The following is a 9,284-nucleotide window of genomic DNA, read 5'->3' as shown; positions in this document are numbered from 1 at the left end:
AAAGGAGAGAATACAATTTCCAGAGTCTCCACTTAAGATTCAAATAACAGGTTTTCAAGAGCAACAGCAAATCACAAGGCATTCAACACAACAGGAAAGCATGGCCCATTAATGGAAAAAAAATAAATGAACAGAAACTGTCTCTAAGGAAGTCCACATGGCAGACTTAGTAGGTAAAGACTATAAAAAAAAAAACAAAAAACCAGTTTCAAATATGAGCAAAATGCTGAAGGAGGCCATGGGAAAAATCAAGGATTCAGGGTATGAATAAAATAGGCATAAAGTTAGAAAACAAAAATGAACCATTCCAGAACTGAAAAGTGCAGTAACTGAAATGAAAAATTCACTGGAGTAATTGAAAGGCAGATGCGAACAGGAATAACAAATCCGCGAACGTGTAGGTAGAACAATTAACAAGTCTAAGGGATAGGAAAAAACAATGCGGAACAATAAACAGAGCCTAAGGGATCTGCAGAGCAACAGAGGAGGCAGAGCAACACATACTTTTATGACAGTCTCAAAATAGAGGAGAGAGAGAGAGATTGGAAGAAATAATGACTGATAACTTCCCAAATTTGATGTGATGTGTTACATGCAAGAAATCATAAATATGACTGTTAGTAGATATCTTACCAGATATCTGGGAGTCTAGGGGTCAATAAATTGGTGTATGAGAGCACTGTAAAGAAAAAACAATTCTACATCTGGCGAAAATGAAGGAGAAATTAAGACATACCTAGGTAATGAAAAAGTAAAGGAATTTCTTATCGTGCAAAAGTGAGTCATTCAGGTTAAAATGACACTTGCTGGGCTCTGGTAGCTCACTCCTGTAATTCTGGCTACTCCTGAGGCAGCCTGGGCAAATAGTTTGTGAGGCCCTATCTTGAAAAAAAAAAAAATCTTCACAAACAAAAAAAAGGGCTGGTGGAATGGCTCAAGGTGTAAGCCCTGAGTTCAAGCCCCAGTACTACCAAAAAAAAAAAAGATGACACTTGGACAAAAACAATGACAAAAAAAAATGACACTTGGACAAAAAGACGAGCAAATGATATCTAGTAGAAGTAATACATGAACAATCATAAAAGCTAATATATCCTGGGTTGTAACTATTTCATTTTCTAATCAACACATAACTGGGAGCACAAAATGTACAAAGTTAGAGCTTAATTTGTGATTCTGTAATGCAGAGGATGGAACTGTATAGAAAGCAAGTTTTTGTATTTTGTGTAAATTGATATAAGTGAAACCATGGTGCAGCAACTAGAGTGTTAAGTGAAATCTCCATGGTAATCACAAAATAGCTATAGAATACACACAAAAGCAATTAAGAAGGGAGTTAAAACATTTTGCTACAAAAAAAATCACAAAAGACAATAGTGCTGGAAATTCGGGACAAAAAATACTAAGATCACAAAAGCCCCTCTTTTTAAGTAATTACTTTAAATGTAAATGAATTAATCTCCCCAGTCAGAAGACATTGACAGAATATACTTAAAATATGATCCAGCTATATACCCTGTCTGCAAGAGACTAGATCCAGATATACAACTAATTAAAATGGAAAAAAGAAAATAGTCAAAAGAGTGATTATGCTCATACAGACAAAACAGACTAGATTGAAATAGTTGTAAGAAGCAATGAAGTACATTATGTGTTAATAAAATGTTCAATATTGATACAACCATTATAAATATGCACCTAGTAACAGACCTTTAAAAATATGTGAAGCAAAAATTAAAAATATAAAAAACTCCCTGAAATAAATAGGTGCTGAGTACCTCACTTTCAATTGTGGATAGAACAAGCAGACAGAAACAAGGAATAGAGTACAGTAAGCCAGCCATACAACAAACCAATATTGTTCAAGGGGAAATTTTATCAGGAGATGCTTATCTGAAAAAAAATCAGATCAATGATTAGCTTTACAACTTAAGAAAGCCACCAGAAGTAAATAAGATCAGAGAAGAGGAAAATAGAAAAACTGGAAATCAAAGAAACCAAGAATTGGTTCTTTGAAAAGATTAACAGAAGTACATTTAGTACCAAGTACATTTGAGAAGACAAATTACTAAAAGCAGAAATTAAAGTAGAAACCTCACAATGCTATAGAAGCAAAAAAGTTTATAAAAGTACTATAAACAAGTATACACCAACAAGTTAGGTAACATGAAATAGGAAACTTAGAAATACAAAACCCAACAAGACTGAATCTTGAGGAAATAGAAAATCTAAATAAACCTGTTAGGTAGTTGAGTTAGTAAAAACCTCTCAACAGTCAGCAGACTACAAATAGAAGGAAACTACCTCAACAGGATGAAGATCAGGTTCGGAGAAACCCACAGCCAAACATACTAAAGATTGAAAACTTTACTTTAAGATCAGCAGAAAGACAAGGATGCCTGCTGTCTGTTCTCTTATCTAATTGCCAGAGGAAGAAAAAAGAAACCATCAAAGGAAGTCAAATTACTCAGATAACATCATGTTTTTTTATCTAGAAAGTTCTAACGATTACGCATATAACAGTATTACTAATAAGTAATTTCAGCAGAGTTGTAGGTACAAAGTCAACATGAAACAGGCAGTTTCTGTCCCCTAGTAATGACCAATCTGAAAAGGAAATTGAGAGCATTCCCATTGGTAGTAGCATAAGAAAGGATGAGAATGAAAAGATTTGTGTACTGAAAACTACAAAACATTGCTGAAAAGAAACCAAAGAAGACATTTTAAAAAATGGAAGCATCCTGTGTTCACAGATTGGAAGACAATATTGTTAAAATGTACCTTATCAGCAGGAAGGCACCATGGAGCTCATTTATAGGGCCTGCAAAGGGTAGACTGTTACCACTAGGGTGAGCAGGCCTGGACCCAGGTTGTTGGCTAAGTCACCTTTTGGTGCTGGAGCAGAATGGAGGCCTGGGTCCCATGCAGCCATTGTGTGACTCTGCGCAGTGTCCATCCACTGAAGGAAGTCTGAAAATGTGCCACCGTGTCAACTCATCGGCACTCAAGGACAGCCCCTGAGATATGGTAGCTCTCGCCTGTGAATCTCCCATTTCCATTTCTGTACTCCTGATTCCTTTTCCTGCTGCCTCTCTTTGACCCCCACTGTTTCCAGGCTGTCTTTTGAACCCCCGTTTCACACCACTGGTGACTATTTCAAACTCTCGGTTACTTCCCTAGTTAAAAGACTTTCAGGTTTTCTGCTTACTCCAAAGTTAGTATTAATCATATTCTCTCTGACAAAGTCCCTATAGTGCTGCTCATATCTATTAGCTAAGAGTTGTATGTACTTCTTTTAAACAAAAACAAACCCTGCATGTTTACATGTATTTGCTTCTGGGCTATAATCAGTTGTAGCATGACGCCCACTTTCTCCTTAAATATTAGTGTGTATTTCCTAAAACCACATGCATTTTCTTATGTAACCAGACTGCAGTTACTGAAAACAGAAAATTAACAATACAGTGCTATTGTCTATTCTATAGACTATTCAGCTTTCACAAATTGCCCCAAAAGTGTCCTTAGAGCAAAAGAACACCCTAGCTCATGCGTTACTGGTGGCCCTGTTTTATGGCCTCACTTAGACTAACATTGCTCAGATTTTATTTGCTTTTCATTTAATTCTAATGTTTTTTACTTTATAAATGGTCCTTAATTTGAATTTGCCTAATTTTTTCTCAGTACTAGATGCAAGTTATGTTTTTTAAGGAAGGACACAGATGAATGTGCACTGTTGTCTCAGTGCATGCATCATCTGAGAGCTACATGAGTTGATTTGTTCCTTTTTGTCACACAGGTAAACTTGGTGGTGCCAGGCTTTTCCACTTACTATTTCCAATTTAAACTTTCCCAATCCCTCTATACTGTAGAAGAGCAAGATACAGAAATATAGATAAAGCTCAGTGGTAGATTGCGGCCTTGCATGGTAAAGCCCTAGGCTTGATCAGAAGCACAGGGCGGGGCGGGGGGGGGTGGTGGGGGAATTGGTGGATGGACCAAACCAAATAATTACACTGAGCCTGTGCTGAGATCCCAGCACTCAGGAGGCTGAGGCAGAAGGATTATGAGTTCAAGGCTAGCCTGGACCTTGAGACGGTCTCAAAATAATAGCAACAGCAGCAGCAACAAAAACAAAACACCAAGAAATATAGGTACAGGGACTAGAGGTGTAGCTCAATGGTGGAGCACTTGCCTAGCATACACAAGGCCCTGGGCTCATTTTCCAGGTAGCTAAAATACACACACACACACACACACACACACACACACACACACACACACACACACACAAAGTATGGGTTTGGGGATGTAGCTCAGTGGTAGGGTACTTGCTTAGCAAATGTGAGCCTCTGGGTTTAATCCCAGTAATGTTAAAAAAATAACATTACATGGATACATATTGTGGACAAACATATGCATTTTAATATGTGTTTGTATTTTTCTTTTCAAGAGATCTGGTCTTTCTAGGTTGCCAAGGCTGCCCTGAACTCCTGGACTCAATTGACTCTCCCACCTCAGTCTTCTGAGTAACTGTGTCTAACTGTGTCTAACAGGTGCATGTCACTAGGCCCACTTTCTGTTTAGCTTTTTATCCTCTTAGATTTGCACTTAAGAATTACAAATTTCATTATAAACTTCTTTAGGTCTTCTTATCCTGCTGATACTGGGTGGGTGCTTCCAATTTGAGAAGTTCCTTCTGACAAATTATTAGCTATATTTTTAAAAGATATGTCTCCTCCATTTTTTGGTTTTCTTGAGAATATCTCTTGTGTTTGTGAGAGATATTTAACTGTATTTTTACTACCTGTTCTGTCATTTCTGGGATTTTGGTGTGAAAAGCTGTTGATAGGTAATCTATTTTGCTCATACGCTATTTTATATCTCAAATTTCCTTCTGTTTGAGGTCATGTACTGAGTACAGTGATCTGAAGTAGGATCTATTTCTATCAATGTGAAATAGCATTTTGCACAGTAGGGAAGGTAAAAATGTACTAACTATGGTCTTTGAAATTGCAAACATCATTAATGTCCCTAAGAGTGCATTTGCACAGAAGGATGAAAAGAATAGTAAATCAGTGCTTCTCAACAGTGTGCACAAAAGTTGTTGGTATGAAGACCAACATGTAAGATCAGTCTAGAAAAATCAGAGATGAATAAAGAAAGACTCATATATTCTGCCCATTAATTCCAGCAGAAGAAAGCCTTTGTGTCTAAACTTTGCAACAGGACAGGGAAAAGGACAGAGAACCTGAGTTCTAAGGCCAGAATCCATTCTCTCCAACTGGATGAATTCTATCTTGAAGGTCTACCTGGTGGATTCATTAGAGGGCCTGGCAATTCTCAGAGAAGGATTGACCAGTTTTCACTCGATTTTATATTTATTTAAAGACAATGACCTAGTCCCATTACAAGTGACAAAAGATTGACAAATATTGAAATAAAAGTGGTTTTCTCATTAGTCAAAATAATTTAGAACAATCAATTAATTAAAATAGTACTTTCTAAACTTTCTCATGACTCAAGTTTTTGCATTTTCACATATTTTCCATAATGAAGATTAAAGTCAAAGTAATTGCAAAATGGATAATATTTTAATGAATACAAATATGATAACATTTTTAGTAAAAAGATTCACACCTTACTCTATTTTGGAGGACATCATACAATTGTATAAAAACAGGATCATGTTTTGTATTTGTAGGACAGTACTGGTTAATGTAAAAACAAAACAGGGAGCAATTGTTAATAGGTTGTTTAACTCATCAAATGGTAAAATTTTTGTGAAATTTATGAACCCCGTTGAAACAGAGTTCCTTTATTTCTCATATATGTTATCATCATGCAGGGTGTGTCTGTATATGGGATAATCTGCAAAGACAGATGATCACAACTCCAGGCAGAGGTGTCCTGGACAACAGTAGTCCTTGTATGAACTCTTGTCTACACCTGCAATGGGCAGGGACTACTTCAGGGGGAGAGAAAAACCACAAGAGGGCAAGTGTTAGGAGAAAAATGACATATTGTACAATTGCAGTTTTAAAGGGTACGGGAAAATAAGGGAGCAATTAGGTAAGACTGAGAAGCTAAGCTTAGCCTAGTGGAAGGGATTAAAGGATGTTCTGCACTCAGTTTCTGTAACTGCGCCCTCATCTGTTTGCCTGAAAAGCTCCCATGGGATGAGGATACACCCTACTTTGGAAAATTGTCTTCTCCACATCACCTCATTGTCCATATACTTTGCCAGTCTCCATGAATGGGAAGACATCATCTAGACAATCCTACCACTTGCATAGGAAGCCCTCAAGGATGGTCCTCAACCATGGGGTGACCTCCTGTCCCTGGGCTGCCCTGTCCAGGAGCTCCACTAGCTCTTCCTGGTTCATGTGGCAGTAGCTTTTGCCTTCCCTGGGATCTGGGTTCACTGGGAGGTTCTTCCTCACAAACAGAAGATAGCCAATTTCGTGTTCTCCCAGGCAGAATCTGAACAAATCTTATAGTAATTCCATGTCATAAAAATGATGTCCTTTACGGAAATTTGTGTCAAAGTTAATTCAGTGTTAATTCAATAGTAGTAAGACTTAAGATTCTAGATTTAAAACAGTTTATCCCTTTTTTCATCTAGAAATGTATACACTGTCCCTACTGAGTGTCCCACAGAGTTTAAACTTTGATCAAACACTGATAGATCATAATGAAGTGGTCACAGTGCTTGGCTGTGACCATTACATTTCTTCATACTCATATGAACTTCGTATGAACACAGAACACAAGAAAATAAAGCTCTGTGGGGCCTGGACGCATTCGTTTCATCACAGGACTTCTTTTTTGTCAGCACAGTGATGGAAAGAAAGAACCTCTTGCTCCCTAGTCTAGTCATTTGTTTCTCAGCCTGTCCTGTAGACCAAGCTTGCTGCCGTTCCACAAGAAAGACTTCCATTACAGGAAGTAGTAGCTCTGTCAGCAGCCACTTTGTAATCAATGCATTGGGATGAAGAATGAAACGTGCCATCATTGGCACATGGTGACTATGAGTGGAAGTGAGATCCATGAACACATTTACATTGGAAAGCTCCTCTGAGCCCATGTTTATGTCTTTCTGGGGATCGGTGTGTACCTACTCCTGAGAAATTCCCAGCTCAGCCTGCAGACGTCTGAGGGCCACCCTCCTCATGCCCAAGGTGTCTGTCTTTCTCTTCCAGTTCCTCAGGGTTGTGTAATGGGTGACCAGAACAGGACTCAGAAAAATGCCCTGGAAAAAAGGCAAAGTGCTTTTTTTTTTTTTTTTTTTCTGTGGGACTGTGGTTTGAACCCAGGGTTTTGGAATTATTACAAAGCAGGCACTCTATCACTTGAACCATATCTCCATTCATTTCTCTCTGGTTATTTTGGAGGTGGGGGTCTTATAAACTATGTGTCTGGGCTGGCCTTCGAACCATAATCCTCCTGATCTCAACCTCCCAAGTAGCTAGGATTACAGGTATGAGCCACTGGCACTGGAACAAGGTATATTTAATTGGGAGTTTACTTTTACTAAACAGGCCAAATTTCTACCTAGTCATTGCTTAGTGGATAAAATAGATTTAATTCTGATTTATTACCTTGTCATCAGTTCATTTCTCTTAGTCAAGTATATGGTCCAATATTTAATACTACTAATATTATTCAGATGAAACCCTCAATTTTTTATAGCTACAGTCTTTTTACTGTACCAAATTTGTTGCATTTACTTAAGTTTTTTTTTTTAATTTCTTATTTCTTTTTTGATCTCTGTGACTGATCTGGAACTCACTCTATTGCCTAGACTGGCCTAGAACTCAAGATCCTCCTAGATCAGCCTCTGAGTGCTGTGATAACAGGCTTGCATTATAAGCCTCAGCTTTTTTTGTTGTTGTTGTTGCATTTCTATGACAAATGGATCTCCAAAATCCCTGACACAGTTTCAGGTGTAAAATGCTGGTAATTAATGTCCTTCCACTTTCAGTTAGAGTGGGACTGGTTAATCAAAAAGAGCCTTTATCAGTTTGCTAGCCCATCATTCCTCCATGTGTCCCCCAAAGCACAAGTCAGAAGTCATAGTCCCTGAGATTTCCAGTGAGTAAACTCGCCAGGACATGTGTACTTTACATCTGACCTTTCTTGGATCAAGAGCTGGTCTTCCATGTTGAAGAAGACAACACTGAAGCCTCTGTGTAACAGCCCTACAAATGGGTGTGCAAGAGTTAAACAGAACTGTGTCACTGGGGCTCTGGGGAAATGAATCCCCTTCGCCCCTCTCATTCTCCTATCCAGCTCTGGATGGTTGACTCTCCCAGCAGCAGGGGGGTCCCTGTAAGCATTCTATTCCAGTGCTGAATGCTTGGCTATTCAGTGCCTGGTTATGCACAACACTAGGAAGCCAGCATGGCAATTTCACTCCAGAGGTTCAAACAAACAACAACAACAACAACAACAACAAAACCCCCAAAAAAACAAGAGTAAGGAGTTAGTAATCCACACCAGGGAATGAGTCTAGGATGCAGCCCTGGCTGATGGAGTATAAAGCCCAGCCTTGCCCCTCCACTTTATGGTTGTCGGGTTGCCCGTCAGGTGAGTGACATGGTGGCAGTGTAACTCTAAAGCATGGGACTTGTTGGACATTAGAGGGAATGAAAAGGCTCACATTACAGTAAATACCATTTTCTGAGCTTCCCCCTGAACATCTCAAGGTCCTCAGTAGCAGCATGCTATGGACTGTCTTGTTCTCAGGCACATTTTCTCAACACCTCCTTCAGAGTCTTGCCTGGCTCAGAGCTGGTACCCTAGAGGGTGAATGAGGATGAGCCCCTCCTTCTGCCTCACCCTTCTCAATGTTTTCATTCAGGTGGCAGTTCCTCTTTGTTTCTGCTCCGGTGACCCGATCCTGCTTGTCAATGACAATACACATCTTCTCCAGATGTTTCCTCTGCAGTTTAGCAAGGTGAGTTGTGCCTACCTGGGACATACCTACAAACACAGGTTAGCAAAAATGCAAAGCAGAAGAGAAGATGGAGTCAAATCCCTCATATCGATGAAAATTACACAAAAATAGAAGTAGAATGATTAAGTGACATGCTGGAACCTTAAAGCATTTCTGATTTATGGCATCCCATGGGCTTTAGAAATCACTGGCTGGTGGGAATAATCTCTTTGGAATGAGGCCCAAGATAAAACTCATCTGTGCGGATTCAAGAATCATTATCACTGCCTGTTTCCACTTTCAATTTGTTGTCTTTTGTTTTATGCTTGCCTTGTTCCCAAAAGGACCT

General features: G+C 38.9%; 1 pseudogene; it reads right to left on the bottom strand.

Annotated features, from left to right (window-relative positions):
* Positions 1-6,278: 6,278 nt before the first annotated feature.
* LOC141417273 (isopentenyl-diphosphate delta-isomerase 2-like) lies at positions 6,279-8,980 on the bottom strand (annotated as a pseudogene).
* Between the last annotated feature and the right edge of the window lie 304 nt (positions 8,981-9,284).

Source organism: Castor canadensis, chromosome 15, assembly GCF_047511655.1.
Source record: "Castor canadensis chromosome 15, mCasCan1.hap1v2, whole genome shotgun sequence".
In the NCBI taxonomy this organism is placed as follows: domain Eukaryota; kingdom Metazoa; phylum Chordata; class Mammalia; order Rodentia; family Castoridae; genus Castor; species Castor canadensis.
Note: the sequence above shows the minus strand (reverse complement) of the source record. Positions and strands in the feature narration are given on the sequence as shown.